Source organism: Anolis carolinensis, chromosome 2 (assembly GCF_035594765.1).
Source record: "Anolis carolinensis isolate JA03-04 chromosome 2, rAnoCar3.1.pri, whole genome shotgun sequence".
NCBI classification, from domain to species: domain Eukaryota; kingdom Metazoa; phylum Chordata; class Lepidosauria; order Squamata; family Dactyloidae; genus Anolis; species Anolis carolinensis.
Window position 1 is genome coordinate 304,043,452 of NC_085842.1, and position 21,102 is coordinate 304,064,553.

General features: G+C 39.3%; 1 protein-coding gene across 1 annotated transcript in view; it reads left to right on the forward strand.

Annotated features, from left to right (window-relative positions):
• The first annotated feature begins 10,202 nt into the window (after window positions 1-10,202).
• Window positions 10,203-21,102, forward strand: part of prlr (prolactin receptor) — a 196,911-nt gene continuing 186,011 nt past the window's right edge. Inside the window, exons 1-2 of the mRNA XM_062972495.1 lie at window positions 10,203-10,986; window positions 13,191-13,327. The gene's annotated coding sequence lies outside the window, so the exon portion shown is untranslated. The remainder of the gene's footprint in view (window positions 10,987-13,190; window positions 13,328-21,102) is intronic.

Sequence of the window (21,102 nt, forward strand, 5' to 3'; positions counted from 1 at the left end):
AAAAATAACATTAAAACCTCACATCAATTTAAAGTCTAACATCAATAAATTAAACCTAACATCAATAAATTAAACTATGTGTAGTCAAACAAAATTATATATAAAAATCCAAACAAACATCCATATTAGTTTACAACAGCCAACTAGAGTTCACAGTGTGGGTCAAACGCTGATCATTGGGCTGGCGTAGACTAGGAAGGTCCAAATACAATACAGTTGCATTGCCGCCGAATTGACTTCTACTTATGGTGACCCTATGAATGAGAGACCTTCAATTTAGGCCACTGTGAAGAGCCCTGCTCAATTTTTCCATACATAGAGCAGTAGTGGCTTCCATCTTGAGTCCACCCATATGATCTCTCTGTTTTCCTGCTGCCTTACCAATTATTACTGCCTTTTCTAGTCAGTCATGTCTTCTTATACTAGGTCAATATAAAACAACCGAGGGAACTAGTACACAAGCCTCTGATGATAGTGGGAGCTGATATAAAATATTCCAGAGTAAACAAAGCAGGCATGGTTCGTGCACACCCCCAAATTGAGGGAAAACAACCAAAATCTGGGACTGCCTGTCTTAAATTTGTCTGGATATACCTGCAATGGATGCTGCTAGACACCAATGTTCAAGCAGATACACGGAATACACTGGGCACAATGAGTAATTATGAGGTATAGTAGTGATAATGACAATGTTAATATTCACAGTGCCATTGTGGCTGGTGATGCAAGCAGACTTGCACAAGGTGAGTCTGAGTGTGGTAAGAAAACTTTATTCCGCTTCAGCCCTCTTCACACCGCATGAGTCCACATGACCTTTACAGTGTGCTTTTTGTAGGGTGGATCCCTTCTAAAATCACATTTACAAAGCTATTTTAGTAATTGCAACTTTGAGTCAAAGAATGCCTATTCTTTGGTACAAAAGCACCGTTCTACAGTAGCATGAATGCCCACATACTCATGTTGAAACAAAGTGTTGCTTCACATCCCTTAAATAACTGCCTCAATATTTTGTCAGCTGTAATTCCTCATTTACTCTTTGCCAATTTCATCTTCCTTTCAAGCAGAACAAAATATCAGCACTGAGCTGTGTCTACATTAAAGTGTTGTTATTTTGCTGTGTGCCTTCAGGTCATTTCCAACATATGGTGACCTTATCCCATGGATTCCTTGGCATGATTTTTTCAAAGGAGGGGTTACCTCTGAGGCCAAGAGTGTATGATGTGCCTAAAGCCACCCACTGGATTTTCATAGTTTTGCAGGTATTTGAACCCTGGTATGCATAGCTGTCCTATTCTCAAACAACTACATTATGCTAGCTCTATTTACACAGGAGTAAGTCCCTTTAAATTCAATGGGATTTTTCCTGAGTATGAAATTCCAAGCTTAGTAGTAAGAGCATCTCTTCCAATGCATGTGGATTACAATGAAGAAAATATCTAAATACCTGCAAGTTGTGTACATTTATCAAACACCATGGATACTGGCAGGAAGAGTTATGTTCCTTTTTCAGAAGAGCTATTTTGATATTGACAATGTAGTTATAGATGCACTATGTTCGATATCCAGCACATATGATTAATTGGAAATTCTTTGGAAATTCCCCAGAATGTGAACTCACCTCGCCCTTGCCTCACCCTCACCCAGAGAAAATCACCACAATCCAATTCTTTTTATCTATCTGACATGCTGTGATCTAGGCCTTGGAATGTTGCCTCATTTATAGCACCTAACTGGACCCCCTCTGTGAATCTTCCATTGCATGTAACTGCACCTCAAACACCTTCTGTCCATTGGCCAGTATATCCATTGTCTACTTGGCACTGGACCATCAGGACCCTTCAATCACCTAGCAACCACATTCAACAGACACAAGATTCCAAATCCACAAATGACTATTTATTTAATTTTCCGTCTTGTTTCTGATTGGCTCAGAGGAAGAAACAGACTCGCAGCTTCTCCAATGAGGGTGTGGATCCTAGCTGGCATCCTCCAGGACCAGTGGAAAATAAGCATGGCAATTTCAGCTGTTTTATACCATTTCTTCTTTTTGTCAAATGTAATGAACCCATGTGTTCACAGTTGTGGGTATGTCAGTTCTTTGGAGAGATATTTCAGCTGACACTGAGAATAAACCTTTGGTTTTGTTTTCAAACCCATGCCTGATTTGACCTTCTGGATTAGCTAGATGCTCTGGGTTCCCGAACCTGTGATTTTAGCAAAGTTGGAATCAGAGTACATACATATACATATTTTTCAGCTCATTGTTTCTGGTTTGATAATGGACATCTTTAGTGTGATTCCTTTTTTCTGCTGACCAGTAACTCAAGCTGTTGTAGGTCAAGTAAACCTTTGATAAAAGATGTACAGTTTTGGTGAAACTGTTCATGAATATGTTTTCTCCCACATAGCTTGAAGCATCTACTTTATATTGCAGCAGGCCACAATTTAGAACACTGCATTTATTACTTTTTAGAAGCAGCTTACCATGATATATAGCCATTGGCATTCCAGCAAAGTTACTAAACTACCTTTGTGCGTTCTTGAATTAGAAAAGTTTATTGCCTTTCCTGTTTTTCAACAGTCCCTTGCTTCTCCAAATATTAAAGATCTACACTTTTGCACTTTAAAACACAATGTTAAAAGTTACAGACCAATACACACCTCCACAGCAGTGAAAATTTAATGTTTTGAATGTATACCATCCTAAGTGCCTGTCATAGGAGGAATGTCAGTTTATACATCTTATAAACAAATAAGTTTGTAGCATTTAACTCAGAGGCAGGAAAAGTGGAGGTTGTGGGCAACATATCTTTCTAGCCCCTTTTATGGATCCTTGGTTTCCCCAGCCACTCCCCGCTCCCTCTCATTTTTAATGGGGAGAAAGAATTTGAAAAAGAACACCAAAAGTTAAATTGCTGTTCCTGGAGTCTTCTGAGAGTGGTGTATTTACTCTGAACATCTTTCCTTCATACACAAGGAGCCAAAAGTCTGATGCTGCTAGGGTTCTGGGAGTGAAAACTGATTCCTGTAGCTTTGATGGTTATGTAGAAGAGGGGCTTGTAGCAGGTATTCCTTGTTGCCTAGTGGTAAGTAATGACAAGTGTTACCTGCTGAAACGGACTCTTCTCCGCAATTATTGAAGTTAGAGGAGATCTCTCCAGCTTTAATCCTGAAATCCTAGATGCACCCCAAAGATACAACTAAAAAATGACACCAGGCTATAACTAACTACCACTTGATTTATAGTAGAGAACCGTTTGGCACAGCCATGGGGTAAAAACTGCTTCTTGCCTAGGGCTCTTCGTTAAATACTAGAAAGGACCCTTGTTCCTTTAATGGTTGCATAGCAGTGGGAATGCCAAGTGTTGCTTTTTTGCATACAAAAAACAAGAAACAGTTGCTGAAATTCTCTTGCCTATGCAACGATTACAGGTTTAGTAGCCTTCTCCATTTTTCACTTTGGTAACCTTATTTATGCCACAATTGTCTATCCTGATTTAACGTGATGGGGTGTGTTCTTAAGTAACACATGTTGTATTTTCAGTCTTGTAACTCTTTCTTTGGCATCTTTGCAGTATTCCTGCAATACCCAGAACTCAATGCCTAAAATAACTAGTTTAATAAATGCCTCACAGAGATATTCCATTGATGTAAGGTATAGATAAGAATGTTGTGTTCTTCCAGACAGACATTTTGGACTGCAGCTCCCATCACTTGGGAAAATGATCTAGAAGGACACAAGTTGTCCATCTCTGATATGAGGTTTAATTGGGAGTCATTCTCTCAGTTTAATTCTGACCCAGGGTGAATATTGGAGCAGACATTTCAAGATGTTGCAGCACTCAAAAAGCTGGGGAATTTCAGACAAGAATAAATGTAATAAATGTAGGGCCAGCTAATACCTCCCAACAAAGGATTCCCCCAGGCAGTAAACAGCCAGGCTTTGAAGCTGCAAGGCCATTAAATACTAATCATGGTGGCCAATTACAACATTCACACCTGCCTCAAGCAAAGTGTTCTTTTCTCCACCCTGGACATTCCACGGATATATAAACCTCACTTGATTAGTTTCCAACAGACCTCTCAACCTCTGATGATGCCTGCCACATATGTGGGTGAAATGTCAGGAGATAATGCTTCTGGAACATGGCCATACAGCCTGGAAAACTCACAGCAACCCGTTGCAAGAAACATTGCTACATTGAAAACTGGAGAGTAATCCTGTCCTTTTACTCATGGGAACTGTAGTATTACTAAAGTTTTAGCCTTCTCTAATAAGAGTGCTGGTGATTCATCAAACTATAAATCCCAGTATTCCATAGCATTGCGTCATTGTAGTTAAATTGTTGTCAAACTGCATCCTTAGCAGTACATCACAAATTCTGACATTACTCTTGAGTTTGTAATGTGTTACAAGCAGTATTACCAACTGTAACTAATTAGTCATAGATGATGAACATTTATAAAGCAATTAACCAGAAAAATCAGGGTTACTTAGCTAGTCTTGGGGGATGATGCCCCCAAGTTTGATACCATTCTCTTATCAATCTCCTTCAGGAAAGTAATGCAACGATGGAAAAAACTGAACACTACAATAAAGAATGCAATGAATTAACTTTCCATCATTGTAACAAGTAAGGTTATATTTTAAATGTTGTAATACAATGAACTGTTATTGAAAAGTAATATTCTAAGCTTATTTTGTGGATTATTGACAATGTTCCTTGTCAATGCTGAAGTTATTACATTTTTGTTTAACATGTAATGATATATTTTTGCATGTTTCTAATTGAGGGTAAAAATGCTTGGGGGGATTTGTTTCATATTTTCTTACTGTTTTACATGAATTCTTTTTTACATGCCTTAGACTGTACTGAAATGAAGTCAAGGCAGGATCTACACTGCCATATAATCCAGTTTCTAAATCCAGATTATTTGTTTTCAACTGGATTATATGAGTCTACACTGCCATATAATCCAGTTCAAAAATAATCTGGTTTCAGAAACTGGATTATATGGCAGTGTAGATTTGGCCTAAGACGTTACATGCATATTCTGCGAGAATTAGTGACAACAATTAACTTTTCAAAATTGCAATGATCAATTGTCCAACAAAGAGCATTTGATGAACTAATTTACAGAATTATACAATAATAGAGTTGAAAGATACCATATGGGGCATCTAGTCCAACCCCCTGATATGCAGGAAAAGCACTCCTGACAGATGGCCACCCAGCCTCTGTTTAAAAGCTTCCACGGAAGAAGCTTCTACCACACTCCGAGGCAGAGAGTTCCACTGCTGAACAGCTCTTACCGTCAGGAAGATCTTCCTAATGTTCAAGTGTTTCTCCTTTCCTGTAATTTAAACCCATTGCTCCAAGTGTTAGTTTCCAAGACAGTAGAAAACAAACCTGTTCCCTCTTCCTTTTGACACCCTTTCGCATATTTATATGTGTCTAACATGTCTCCTCTCAACTTTCTCTTCTGCAGGCTAAACAGGCCCAGTTCTTTAAGGTGTCCCTCATAGGATATGGTCTCCAGATCTTTGATCATTTTAGTTGCCTTCCTCTGACACCTTCCAGCTTGTCAATATCTCATTTGAACTGTGGTGACCAGAATTGGACACAGTATTCCAGGTGAGGTCTAACCAAAGCAGAATACAGAGGCACCATGATTTTCCTTGATCTAGACACTAGGCTGCTGCAACACACTGTTGGCTTGTGTTCCACTTGTTGCACACAAAGACTCCAAGATCTTTCTCACATGCACCACTGTCGAGACAGGTGTCACTCATCCTGTATTCTTTGGATTTCATTTTTTCTGCCTAAGTGTGGTATCTTACATTAGTCGTTGTTGAAATTCAGTTTGTTAATTTTGGCCCAGCTCTCTAATCTGTTAAGGTCATTTTGAATTCTGATACTGTCCTCTGGAGTATTAGCTATCCCTCCTAATTTGGTGTCGTCTGCAAACTTGATAAGCATGCCCTCTAAACCTTCATCCAAGTCATTAATAAAGATGTTGAACAGTACTGGGCCCAGGATCGAACCCTGCAGCACTCCACCAGTCACTTCTTTCCAGGATGAAGAGGAACCATTGATGAGCATCCTTTGGGTTGGTCACTTAACCAATTACGGATCCACCTAACAATAGCACTGCCTAGCCCACATTGAACTACTTTGCTTGTAAGAAGGTCATGGGGGACTTTGTCAAAGGCTTCCTGAAATCAAGATATGCTACATCCACAGTATTCCCAGCATCCACCAAGCTTGTAACTCTATTGAAAAAAGAGATGTTAGTCTGGCATGACTCATTTTTGAGAAATCCATGTTGACTTTTAGTGATCACTGCATTCTTTTCTAAGTGACCACAGACTACCTCCTTAATGATCTGTTCCAGAATCTTTCCTGGTATTGAGGTCAGGCTGACTGTATGGTAATTATTTGGGTCCTCTTTTTTTCTTGAGGATAGGGACCACATTTGCCCTACTGCAGTCTGCTGCGGCTTTTCCTGTTCTTCCTATGCTCTGAACCTAATCTTACATTTCTTTAAAAATATCTATTTGACACCATATTTTATTGGCTAAAAAATAAAAAGCCTTTACATCTCCCTGCATTTTACTTAGATAAGGATGGTGGAGAAAAGACTAACAGAAACAAAAGATAACCATGTCAATACATGTACTTCAGTTGGATAGAGAAATAAGATAGTAACTGAGGCTTTTAGAAAATATTTGACATTAGTCATAAACTGTTATCTTGTGTTCTTATTCCTATACAAGCTGAGAGAGTCAGGTACAGAAAGAGGCTCACTGGCTGATGTTCCAGCAACTTGAGCATTATCTTCATCCAGGGATTGTTCATTGCTTTGCTTTGTTGGAACTTCAGGTAATATAGTCAGATGTAGTGTTTTCTTCTTTGCAAAAGGATCAAAGGATTAGAAGCCTGACATATGGGTTTAATTACACAGAGTAATTTCAGAAATCCGTGCCCTAAATCCAGACCTTTTAATCCTATTAGGAACAGGCTGCAATGGTAATATGAAGTCCAGAATTTTTGGTATTTACAGGGACCTGCATTTTTATCTGACCTTAACACTCTTGAAAGGCAGGTATTCTGAAAAAGGGATGCATTGTTTCTTTAGTTACAGTATATATGCAGTCTATGTGGCTTACTTGCTCTGTCATCTTATAGAAGAGGTCCGATTTTAATGTAGACCTATTATATATGATGGCAGAGCAAGTAAATAAACTGAATGGGTTTTAGTTCCATAAAGACTAAAGGGTTACAGAGTAAAATTTAATCATGGCAGTTAGAGACTTTGTAAGATTGTCTGAATTCAGAATTTAATTAAAGAACAGAAGACATATTTATTAAAAGAAGAACAATAGGATCTTTCAGATATAAGATCTTGTCCATATGATTCTAGAGCAGCGTTTCTCAACCTGGGGGTCAGGACCCCTCGGGGGAATTGCGAAGGGGTGCCAGAGGGGTCACCAAAGACCACCAGAAACTACAATTATCATCATGTTGGATGCCCCTCCCCCTCAAATCCCAGCAGTATTCAAAGTTGGTCATATTGGGTATTTGTGTCAAGTTTGGTCCAGATCCATTAGTTGGGTGTACATTATTCTGTCAATGTACGTGAACTATAACTCCCAACCTCTGAGGTCAGTCCCTTAGATATCCCACCAGTATTCAAAGACTAGCATGTTGGGTAGGTGTGGCAAGTTTACTAGTTCCATCACCAATTTGGTACAGAGCGCTCTCTGAGTGTTGGTGAACTACAACTCTCAGAATGTCGAGGTCTATTTTCCCCAAACTCCACAAGTGTTCACATTTAGGCATATTGAGTATTCATGCCAAGTTTGGTCCAGATCCATCATTGTTTGAGTCCACAGTGCTCTCTGGATGTAGGTGAACTACAACTCCAAAACTCAAGGTCAGTACCCACCAAGCCCTTCCAGTATTTTCTGTTGGTCATGGGAGTTCTGTGTGCCAAGTTTGGTTCAATTCCATCATTGGTGGAGTTCAGAATGCTCCTTGATTGTAGGTGAACTATAAATCCCAGCAACTACAACTCCCAAATGACAAAATCAATCCCCTTCCCAACCCATCTACAACTGGAATGCCCAACAAACCCTTTCAGGATTTTCTGTTGGTCATGGGAGTTCTGTGTGCCAGGTTTGGTTCAATTCCATTGTTGGTGGAGTTCAGAATGCGCTTTGATTGTAGGTGAACTATAAATCCCAGCAACTACAACTCTCAAATGATAAAAATCAATCGCCCCAACCCCACCAGTATTCAAATTTGGGTGTATCAGGTATTTGTGCCAAATTTGGTCCAGTGAATGAAAATACATCCTGCATATCTGATATTTACATTATGATTCATAACAGTAGCAAAATGACACAGTTATGAAGTAGAAACTAAATTAATTTTATGGTTGGGGGTCACCACAACATGAGGAACTGTTTGAAGGCATACAGTAGGGAGACATTGGTAAATGTCTAAACCATTTTAATGTTTAGACTATGGATGATATTGAAAACATATCTGTAGAAGAGTCAAGCTACATCAGGCATGGGCAAACGTCAGCCCTCCAGGTGTTTTGGACTTCCAACTCCCACAATACCTAGTGGCTGGTAGGCTGCTAGGAATTGTGGGAGTTGAAGTCCAAAACACCTGGAGGGCTGAAGTTTGCCCATGCCTGATTTACATGCTTCATCAACAAGTGTGCAGTCTCCTCCTCCTGCTGATTTCAGCAAGATCTTACTTAGAAAGTGTGAAGAAGTGTATAATTATATTTTGTTTATAGATGACATGTTTATTTGATTTTGTTTAAACAGTCAGGTTTGGCTAAGTTTAAAATGGTGAGTATTTGAGTTGACAATATGTATGGGGGAAGGTAGCCATCTTAAGGCAGGTTACCATAGCAACAGGGGCGGAGCCAACCGCCATTTGGAAAGGAAAAGGGGAATGTTTTAAAACCCAGAAGTCAGTCTGTGATTTCCAGTCACAGGGAAGGAACTGATTCTTGTGTAGAGGATCAGGGTGGCTCAAATAGAAGGATTTGAGCCAGATCTAAAATAAAGAGAATTATTTTAGACGGTCTGTGATTCTAAATCACAGGGAGCAGTCTGGTTTCAGGTGAAGGGAACCAGGAAGAACAGTCCTCTATTAGGCCAGACTAAGCAAGTTAGGGAACATTTATAGAGCCTGTGGATTAGGGAAAGTTAATCCCAGTAGATCCAGGAGGATCAGGTTTTAGTGTAATTTGGAAGAAGGAATATTTTGAAAGTTTGACCACCTCATATCTGTTTGTAACCATTAAGCTAAGTGCCTTTAACAAGTTATAAGAAACCATCAAGCTCTCTACATGCAATAAACTTGTTTTGATTTTATTCCATCTAAGCCTCTGTCATACTCTTATACTAAGTTAAGCAACATCAATACCTGAAGTAAAATAAATAGAGAAAGCTTAAAAAAAAACCCAGTGCCATCATCTGGCTGACGTCTCCTCCATTGGTGGCAGCGAAGAAGATAATCAAATAAATAACTAATTCACATCATCATCCATAAGACATCTTATTAATTGGTGGTATCTGTGTGTATGGTAAGATCAAAAGGATTCCATCCCTGTCACAGTTCTGTACAGAAAGTATCTCAAATTTGTCTAGTTTGTTTCATATTTTTAGCCTCTCTGCAAAGAATGCCTTGTTTATTCTAGCATTATTTAGGTTTGGGGGGGGGGAGAAAAAAGGGGGATGACAAATTGCTGTGTTTGTTATTCCTTCCCTGGCATGGATTATGGATTAGTCAGTCATCCAGTGTCGTTTTGTTGCTGTGCTTTTTGTTCATATTTGAGTTAGTAATTGGATTAAATTATTTTCATAACAAGCCTTGGAGCTGGTTCATATTTGGTGTCACACTTCTGCCCAGTTTAATTACATATAGAGTACAGAGCTTGGAAGTGACACATTACAACAGGATAGAGTTATCCTTTTTTGGTAACTGGGTTAAGTAGGAGAAATGACAGCATGACTAATACATTCTACTTCCTCTTTTAGTTACTGTTTAGGGCATGTCAGAGTATTTTAGAGGCATTTTTAGTGGGGTTTTCTTCAAGGCACGCAATTCCAGCCATTAAAAAAATGTACTGACATGTAATGTGGACAATCAATGGAGAAAATTATTTAAAATGACAATGAAATCATTTTTGGGAGACATTAAATGCATTACATAATGAATTATTTTTAAAAGGAATTTTCTGAATTGTAGAATATGAATATACACTCCAGATATGCCATAAAATAGAGTACACTGTTCCCTCACTTATCGCGAGGGTTACATTCCAGGACCACCCACAATAAGTGAAAATCCGTGAAGTAGGGATGCTATATATTTATACATTATTTTAGTAGTTATAAACTATTTTAAGTCTTTATCAACCAATCGTGTGTTGATAAATCGCCTCCTTCTCCTCCCATTGCTGCTTGGGCTCCTTTTCTCTCCCTTTGGCTTCTCCCGCCTCCCTTCCTTAGGCTGTAAATTATATTTTTTATGATTTGTAATAATATTTTAGTTTATTGAAAAACCATGAAACAGCGAATCCGCAAAAAAGCGAACCGCGAAGTAGTGAGGGAACACTGTATTTATGTTTAAGCACAGATATGTGAAATTTAGGGTTTTAGGGTGTACTTTGAGTTTGGCTGGGATGCTAAGATTTGCCAATCATAACCAACACAAATTATACATTGAACTCCATTAACTGCACTGGGATACATTGGGGAAGCTGAAAGCTTGACCAGTCTGCCAAGTTAAAAAAAAGTCTAAGCAAAAACAAACATTACTATTTTGCTAGTGAGATTAATTAGGTGCTTTTTCCTTGCTTTTGTTTATGTATTATGAGGCAGGAAACGACTCCAGGATTCCTGCCCAGATTGATGGAATAGCATGGCGGCATTTAGGATGGTATCAAACAAGACTGGTAAGTCACAATGCTAGCAGGATAATAGCATGTTTGGCTTGTACTTATCCGATATATTATTATTATTATTATTATTATTATTATTATTATTATTATTATTATTAACTTTATTTATATACCGCCCTATCTCCTCAAGGTTTCCAACATTAAAAAACATATAGTCAGTTAAAATACAGCAATTTAAACATTATACACAATAACAGATGTGCATAACCAATAATCAAGAAAACATGTAATCCACCATTTAAAAACCTAATAACGGAACTCCATCAATGAGTCCAAATACAGTGGCCAAGGTTGGAATGGCCAACTATAAAGTGCTAATTGTGCCAGGTATCCCAATACCGGGTGGGCAAGGGTGGATAAAAAGCTAAACAAGGGCATAGCTGAAGGGTCTAAGGACTCTATTCAAAAATAGAGGACCAGCTCCGTTCATTGATGGGGAAAACTCTTAAATGACTCTCAATATCACAGCGGTTCCAGTATTACCTCTGGTACAATTGGAGCCCCCGTAGCCTTGTGACTTGAAGGTTGGGTTGCTAACCTGAAGGCTGCCAGGTTCGAATCTCACCCAGGGACAGCGCGGATGAGCTCCCTCTATCAACTCCAGCTCCATGTGGGGACATGAGAGAAGCCTCTCACAAGGATGGTAAAACATCAAAACATCCGGGTGTCCCCTGGGCAACGTCCTTGCAGATGGCCAATTCTCTCACACCAGAAGCGACTCGGGTTGCTCCTGACACGAAAAAACCCCCTCTGGTACAATGGGTCCCTTTCACTGAAGTTGTGAGAATCTGGCAGTCATTAGTAGGCGTGATTTGCTTTATTTTATTTATTTATTTACAGTATTTATATTCCGCCCTTCTCACCATGAAGGGGACTCAGGGCGGATCACATTGCACACATATAAGGCAAACATTCCATGCCATAACATAGAACAGAGACAGAGACAAACGCAGGCATGGGCTGGCCTCGCATTCATGACCTCTTGGTCAGAGTGATTTGTTGCAGCTGGCTGCTAACCAGCCTGAGCCACAGCCCGGCTTTCTCTTCTCTTCCTTTCACTAAATAAGATGAAGTTGCTTTTATTGATTTTTTGGTTTCTTTTATGTTTTTAGTTTAAATTTAATTGTTTTCAGTATTTGCACAATTATGGCAAAAATAAATTAAAAAATCAAAAGGTACCTGTGCACTGGAGCAAGGGATACATGGACAGGAAGTCTGGGTTAATGGGATGGACGAGTGATCACATGCCTCACCATAGCAGCACTATAGCACAACTGCAGATATATGTGATAGCAGTTGTTTCGGTAATGGCATGTATCAATTTGATTCAACAACACAATTGTTATGAAACAACAGGCTGATGTAACAAAGTCTTTAGCATAGGACATTTATATTTATTGCCTTTGTGCCTTCAAGCAATAAGCGGTGGCCTTGGGAATTCAATTTATTATTCATGTGACTGCTCCTCCTTTCTTTCTGGAATCTTGTGCTGTTTGAGCAGAAATTGTTCCCATCAGTACAATGTGTCTCAACTAGTTTGATTTTCCCTATTGTAAATCAGATCTTTATGCTTATGAAATATACTTTAGTTCCAGTCACAGTTGCATAGAACAAAAATCAAAGTCCCTATTTAGGGGTTGTGGAACTGGTATTGAAGCTATAGCTCAATATGACAGATGGAGTTCTTGTTATGTAACAATGTTCCTTATTGTAAAGTTCAAAACAAACCACAGTAATGAGACTGAGACCTTGCTACATCCATGCCCTAAAAGAAAATCCTGTCCTATGAGTACTCTTTGTACTTGGGCTGAGAAAGAAAGGGATGTTAATATTATTCAATGTGGTCATGAACTACCCTGTGAACTATAACTGCCACTAGTGAAGAAAACAACTTGCAGCTCTAGTGAGAGAAAATATTGGTCTGCCTCATAATTTTGTGTGATTTAGTCTTTATTTGTTCCAAGATCGTTAGAAAGGAGCTATGTCTCTCTTCCTATTAGTGATGTTTCTTTTTTCAGGTAGAAATGCTGGACTGTTCAAAATCTTGAAAGATGATGCTGTCAAGGTGATGAATGCCATATGCCAGCAAATATGGGAAACCCCATAATGGCCATCAGATTGGAAAAAATCAATTTATATCCCCATACCAAAAAAGGGAAACACTAAACTCAAACTTTTGCATTTATTTCACATGCCAGTAAGGTAATGCTCAAGATGAGGCAAGGTAGACTCCAGCAATACATGGAGTGAAGGTTGCCAGATGTTCAAGCTGGATTTAGAAAAGGCAGAGGAACGAGAGTCCAAATTGCCAATATCCACTGGATAATAGAGGAAGGTAAGGAGTTTGAGAAACACATCTATTTCTGTTTTATTTACTATTCTAAAGCCTTTGACTGTGTGGATCATAATAAATTGTAGCTAGTTCTTGGTGGTATGGGGATACCAAGTCACCTTGTCTGTCTCCTGAGGAATCTGTATAACGACCAAGTAGCCACAGTAAGAACAGATCATGGAACAACAGACTGGTTCAAGATTGGGAAAGGAGTACGCAGGGCTGTAAACTCTCATCCTACCTATTCAACGTATGCAGAACACATTATCCGATGTGCGGGGCTTGAGGAATGCAAGGTGGGAGTTAAAGTTGCTGGAAGAAACATTAACAACCTTAGATATGCAGATGATACCACTCTGATGGCTAAAAGTGAGGAGGAGCGGAAGAGCCTTATCACCAAGGTGAAAGAAGAATGGGCAAAAGCTGGATTGCAGTTAAATGTCAAGAAAATCAAGATTATGGCAATCATACTGATTGATAACTGGCAAATAGAGGGAGAAAATGTGGAGGCAGTGAAAAACTTTGTATTTCTAGGCATGAAGATCACTGCAGATGCAGACTGCAGCCAGGAAATTAGAAGATGTTTACTTCTTGGGAGGAGAGCAATGACCAATCTCGATAAAATAGTGAAGAGTAGAAACATCACACTGGTAATGGTCCGCATAGTTAAAGCAGTGGTATTCCCCATAGTAATCTATGGATGTGAGAGCTGGACCATAAGGAAGGCTGAGTGAAGGAAGATAGACGCTTTTGAACTGTGGTGTTGGAAAAATATTCTGAGAGTGCCTTGGACCGCAAGAAGATTCAACCAGTCCATAATCCAGGAAATAATGCCCGGCTGCTCATTGGAGGGAAGGATATTAGAGACAAAGATGAAGTACTTTGGCCACATCACGAGAAGACAGGAAAGCTTGGAGAAGAGAATGAAGCTTGGGAAAATGGAAGGAAAATGGAAGAGAGGCCGACCAAGGGTGAGATGGATGGATGTTATTCTTGAAGTGACTGACTTGACTTTGAAGGAGCTGGGGTTTGTGACAGATGACAGGGAGCTCTGGCATGGTCTGGTCCATGAGGCCACGAAGAGTCCGATGCGACTGAATGAATAAACAACAAAGAAATGAGGAAGACGCCAAAGGCACGTTTTGCCATACTTTTTTTCATTGCACATGAAGTCTAAGCGCCCAAAGCTTGGGATCAAGCAAAAATATATGGGAAGCCTAAATTGTGATTCAAAATTACTTTACAATTGATATATTAAACTTCCATTTATTTATACCACTCTTGCCATACAGTAAGTTTCAAAATGCTTCTTGGTTGTTCAACGTTTGGAAGTGCAACTAGGCTTTTTGTACCACTAATTTGGCTGAGCTTCTCCCAGATTTAAGGTGTGCTCATTTGATTGTCTGATCCAGCTTCCAAGCTTTCTTTTATTCTTTCTTTAAGTCTATATCCCTAGTGGGAGCCAAGATAGAGTACAATATGGATGCACTCTTCTTTGAAAATATTCTACATAGTTTGCCCCCAGCTTTCAAGTATGAAGGAATGGAGCGTAAACCCCACAGATGGTGGAGGGAACATGGAAGGGCTCAAGGTGAGGTGAGGGAAGGAATAGGAGAGAAGGGAGAGTGAATGGCATGAGCAGCTAAGTGCAAAAAGAAAGAGGATTGAGGGAGGCCAAAGGTGGGAGGGAAGGAAGGTGCAAATTGCAGAGTGCAAGAAGCAAAAGAAGGGCAGGATAAAATTGTTGGGAGATAGTGGGGCCTCAAGGTAACATGGTAAATTCCATGACAAAGCAGAAATTTGGACTCCCAAGTTCAGCACTTTGAACATTACTATGTTGTGGTTCTCTCAGATCAATTGGAACTGCAAAAATATGAAAACTAAATCAACCATTACCATATATACTTGTGTATAAATCAATCTTGTGTATAAATTGAGGGAAAGTTTTGTGGCTAAAGTTACAGATTTTGATATGACCTGTGGATAAGACCAAGGACATTCTGCAGAGACAGGAATGCACCGGTGATGCCTTGGAGGGCCAGCCTTACTGGCAAATCTTGTCCATCTCTCAACTCTGCCCCTTGATTTTCCTCACCTGAAGGACCTTTCTCAACATGCGTGTGTGTGTGCTTTCGCCTTCTCACACATATAGAAATAAATGTATACATACACACATATATACACTGGATGGAAAAGTGTGGGGTTGCTTCCTAATTGCAGTGTCATATGTGCAGCATATGTGCAGGCATGTTTGATTTTTTTAAAAAACTGTTTCTTAGGGGTTAGGATGTTTTGAATGAAATCTTTGGTGGAACAGAAGAAGTAGGTATTCAAAGGAATTGGAAGTGTTTGTGTCTTTTGTAGAGTATTATGAAAATAAGTGCTTTTGTGAAACAAGAATTTTTGAAAACATTGTACATCTCAACACTGGAGTATGTTTCTATAAGTGCTTGTCAACAGAATTGTATTTTTTCATTCTGTGTCTTTGTTGTCAGGCCAACCTTGTCCTCAAGGTCCCTTAGAAGGAATTTTTTCATTGACCTTTTTGTTACAGGTTCAGTTAAAACAGGAACTGGTTTGCAAAAAATCTGGTTCTCTGCCTGAGGCAAACATATGTTTTCTTCTTTCTTTTTGAAATACTTTTGTTACCTTTTCAAGCTTCCAAGTGAATAACTATAATTTTGAAAGGGTAAATAGGCACATGAGACAAAGGTACACCAGGCAGCTGGATGCACATTTAATTAATACTTGAAAAGAAGGAACAGAATACAATTATCTTCCAACCTGTAGGAGCTTTCAAAAAGTGAATATTTCTGGAATTGCAAATCAGATGCCTTTGGAACAAGTTTACTGCATTCTTCTGATTTTAAATTCCTCAAGTAAAACTTTCTCTTTTGAAATGTTAATTACCGTATATACGCATGCATAAGTTGACCTCATGTAAAAGTCGAGAGTAAGTTTGGGGGCCAAAGTTACAGATTTTTAAAAGCAGCATCATGGCACAGAGAGTAAAGGTGGTTGGAGCTTCTCTCAGAATGTACTAAACTCTTTCCTTTTAGCATTCCACTCGGTGAAGATAATGTCTCTTTTTAGATATTACTTAAAGTACAGTACTCACATTGACTCATGATAACAACAACAACAACAACACTTTATTTATATTCTGCCCTTCTCCCCGAGGGGACTCAGAGCAGATTACAGCATTTAAACACACAGGCAAACATTCAATGCCTTGTTACAATAAAATACAATGAGACAAAATGCACAGACAAAGGCAAAGGCTTCTCCTTTCATTTCCGGCTCTGGAGCCGATGTTCCTCTCTGGCTGTGGAGGAGGTCCTCTTTTCTGTTTCCAAGCCGGGGAGCCTGCATTGTGCGTAGACACCTTCTGGTTGTGTGGCCAGCAAGACTGCTTGGAGTGTCTTTTTGCCTTTTCCCACCAAAGCAGTACCTATTTATCTACTCACATTTGCATGTTTTCAAACTGCTAGGTTGGCAGGAGCTAGGGCTAACAGTGGGAGCTCACCCTGTCCCACAGATTTGAACTGCCAACCTTCAGGTCGGCAGTTCAGCAGCACAAGGGTTTAACCCATTGTGCACCACCATAAGTCCATCCAGATTTTATGGGTTGATTTTTTTTGACTAAAAGTTATAGTTTATGAGTACATTGAATAGCCCTTCACAAGCAGGGAGATGGAGAAGATCTGTCAAATAAAAGTATCTATTATGACTGGAATAACTCAAATAGGTGATCTTATGGAATTATAAAAAAAAATCCAAGAACACCTGTTTGGCTCTAATGCCAATTTCTCATAGATGTTGCAGTTGCAATAGACTGATTTGTTATGCTATCAGGAACAGATGAATCATCATTTGTATATTTAATATGCCACTCTCCTCCCAGACCTGGTGGTTTGTAACATCTTTAAGTGACACTAAAACAACTAGTACAAAGGACGTTTCCTTCCCTTACTTGCAATTGGTCCCACCTTGTATTTCTGTTGTCTTTTGTACTATGCTACTTGCATTTCACACCTTCCCCTCCTTCACCTTGTGTCACCTTTCTTCCAGCCTTTGCATCTTGCTTCACCTTGACCTTCTTGTCTTCATCTTGCTGTTCTAGGTACATGAGCTAGAAAGACTGGCAGCCTGTTTTTTTGTTGCTGTTATTTCAATAAGTGTTTTACAAATAATATCATTCAGCTTCTTGATGGTATTGGTCAGATGTATTTTCTTCCACTCCATCTCAAACTTTATTTTGATAATCTCTTTGCTTTGCATTTAATTATTTGTACAGTGATATATTTATAGTATTGGGGCTCTGAATATTATCTCCTCTATTCATGTCGTGTTCTAGAAGTAGAGTTGATATTCCCTGACTATTTCTTCTTTAAAGTGATGACAGCTGATAGAAACAAATGCAAAATAGGCAAAAGAGTAAATATTTTATTCTACTGGTCCACCGTAGTCTTTGTGTGTATGAAAAAAAAGAGAATGAATGCTGTGGGCATTTATGTTGACCTTGCTTTGATACGTGGAGATTTTTGGCTATGTTAGTAACGAGTACAGAAATATTGAGAGTAAAAACCAAATTGTGTCGTGCCATTTTTTATTTTTAAAAAAACTTCCATTAATTGTTGTTATGATTATACCTTTAAAAAATCAAAAAATTAAAGTCCAATTAAATATGTGTTAATCCTTCCAGGGCTTTGAGGAAGACCTTCCCTGGTATTTCCAATTATTTGTAATATAAAAGGGAAAAAGCATAATTAACATGTTATGTCAAAATTGGGAAATCCCTGGTCTAAAAAAAAAAGGGGGGGGGAATTCGGCTAAAGCAAATTGGTTATATATCAAAATTCCTCAATTCCTGAAGAATGAATTATTATAAAAAATACTGTAAAGATTTCATGCAAGAATATTAATGGTGAGAAAAAGGAGCATCGAGGTTGATTTTGAGACTGCCAACAAGAATGTCCACTCTTTAACATCACAACAACAATCTAGAATGGGGTACTCTGATAGTTAGAAATGTAATCCAATAATATGAACTATACAACAGTAATTAAACCAAAATATAATCCACGTGTTACCAACACACATACATACATAGAAAGTAAAACTCTATATTCAGAGTTTGTGAGTCCAATGCCCACCAGAGTTCATGTTCCACATAGAGGACTGAAAAAGTCACAAGCTCTGAATATAGAGTTTTACTTTCTATGTATGTATGGGTGTTGGTAACACATGGATTATATTTTGGTTTAATTACTGTTGTGTAGTTCATATTATTGGATTACATTTCTAGCTACAGTGGCCTCTTGCCTGTGCATTTCAGGGGATCCTTTCTTTGTATTGTACTCTGATAGTTCCCATTATTTTAAGTTCACTTTAAAATAAACGCCTTTAGCTGTTTCAATGCAAATTGGGAGCTCTGAAGTCAATTTCTCCCCAACTCAAAAAATCTCAATTTCGACACACTTTAAAAACATTTTAAAGACGTAGTCCCATGGGGAATCTTGTATTGTTGGGCTCCATGGTACTCCATCTTTTAAATATTTTAAAGTGTGTAGAAATAGGGGAGGCCCCCAGTGGCACAGCATGTAAAAGCGCTGAGCTGCTGAACTTGCAGACCAAAAGGTTGCAGGTTTGAATCCAAGGAGCGGAGGTGAGCTCCTGCTGTTAGCCCCAGCTTCTGCCAACCTAGCAGTTCGAAAACATGCAAATGTGAGAAGATTAATAGGTACCACTCTGGCGGGAAGGTAACGGTGCTCCATGCAGTCATGCTGGCCACATGACCTTGGAGGTGTCTACGAACAATGCTGACTCTTTGGCTTAGAAATGGAGATGAGCACCAACCCGCAGAGTCGGACACAACTGGACTTAATCGGGAAAACCTTTACCTTTACCTAGTTAAACATGCATTATTTGAAAAGGAACTGATCTAGGATTGTCATATTTTGGAAAGCAAAAAAAGGACAACAGTATGACCTCCATACCTGCAGGACAGGAACTCATAGTTTCCTCTATTTGCCTCCAACAAAATATGTCATTTCTAGTAATTTTTGAGGTCCTCCAAATAATTTTGTGGTATGTTTCTATCAAAAGCTACCACAAAGTCATGCTGGAGAATTTGGCAAATACCTATGATAACTTCTGGTGCAAGTTGTTTTTTCCAGTAGAGATTGCTATTATTCATGGTTACCCATTTCCATGCTATATTCAGGAATGTATCCCCTGCAGATATGGGGAATGTACTGTATTTTAAACCACCATCACTATAATGACTCACTTAAAATATCTGTTATGTAAGTTGTGATAATTGCTGCTAGAAATATTCTTAACCATTGTTGTATTTACATAACATTTTTCCCTTCCGTTTTTCCCTTCCCTGCCTTTTCCAACATTACTTCAACCACTTGACCAAGCCATCCTGTTCCATTTCTACATGGAATTGGAGATTCTCAGCCATTTCGATCAGGGCCCTTCCACACAGCCATATAGCCCAGAATATCAAGGCAGAAAATCTCACACTCAGTCCATACTACCATATATTCCAGTTCAAAGCAGAGAATGTGGGATTGTATTCAGCTGTGTGGAAGGGGCCCCAGATATCCTTCAACCTCATCTGAGTTTGTCTTCCTTCACCCTCTCTCCACTTTTGGGTCTTTCTGAATGATCTGTTCTCCTAGTAGAGCTCTTGGTGGAACCAGGGAGATGGCAATGAGAAAATGGGGTTGGAGGGCAGGAGGTGAAGAAGCAGCAGATATTTTAAAATCCACCTGGGTATAAATTTTAGCTCTGAAAAACAGAACTTGTCTGGGAAAATGGGGATATAGGGTAACCCTAAGTGACTTACTATTAGTAACAGGATCTTGTTGTGGAATGAGGGATAAAACTACATCATCCCCCCCCCCCCCCAAATTGTACACCCATAGTCAGAGCATATTTTATGTCTCACAACATAATATTCTGGACATCCGAGTTCCTTTCTCCCAGTGTTTGAGCTGAAGTCACATTTTGTACTTAGCTGGTCAGTAAACCATTCTGATTCAACTCAGTTGAAGATGTCAGTGACATTTTCCCAAGTGAAGGAGCCATGTGTTGGACTGCATTACAGTGTGTCAAGGACAGAACGCCACAAGATCAAAGATAACAGAGTTTATTGGATTTACAGAACTCAAAATGCCCGTAAAAGACAAGGGCTAGGCAACATTAGCCTTAAAAAGCAAAAAGGGGCAAGAAAAACGTTCAAAAGATAAACCGGATTAAACCGGAGTTTAATCCGGGTAAAATCAAAACAGCTTGCTTCAGCCTGGGAATAAACAAAACAGAAGCTGGGGAACAAAGAGTTCAAAAGAGTGTAACTAATTGGCAGCAGATGCCTCTCTGCTGCCAGCACTATGTTTTGAGTAACTTAGAAGTCACTCCTCCACACAGCAGGCAAATTCCCAATACAAACACAACAGCCGAGGATTGAAGCAGTAGAGTAGTCCCAGTTCTTTCCGAAGGTCGATAGGCAGAAGCAGACGTTTGTAGTTCACCAAGTCCAGGTAGGAGAATCCGAGCCCGTAGTCAGTTCAGTCCGTAAATCCAGAGCAGCAGATGGCGTCCGTCAAGAAGACGACGGAAGGTCAAAGGTAATCAGCACACGAAACACACCCGTCTTCAGGAAAACGTCCCACACAGATCCCAAGCGTTTGTCCAGATTACCTTGCCCAACGCAATTTGCTATTGCTCCCAAACCCCATTTTATGCCAGTTACAAGTCCTCATCAC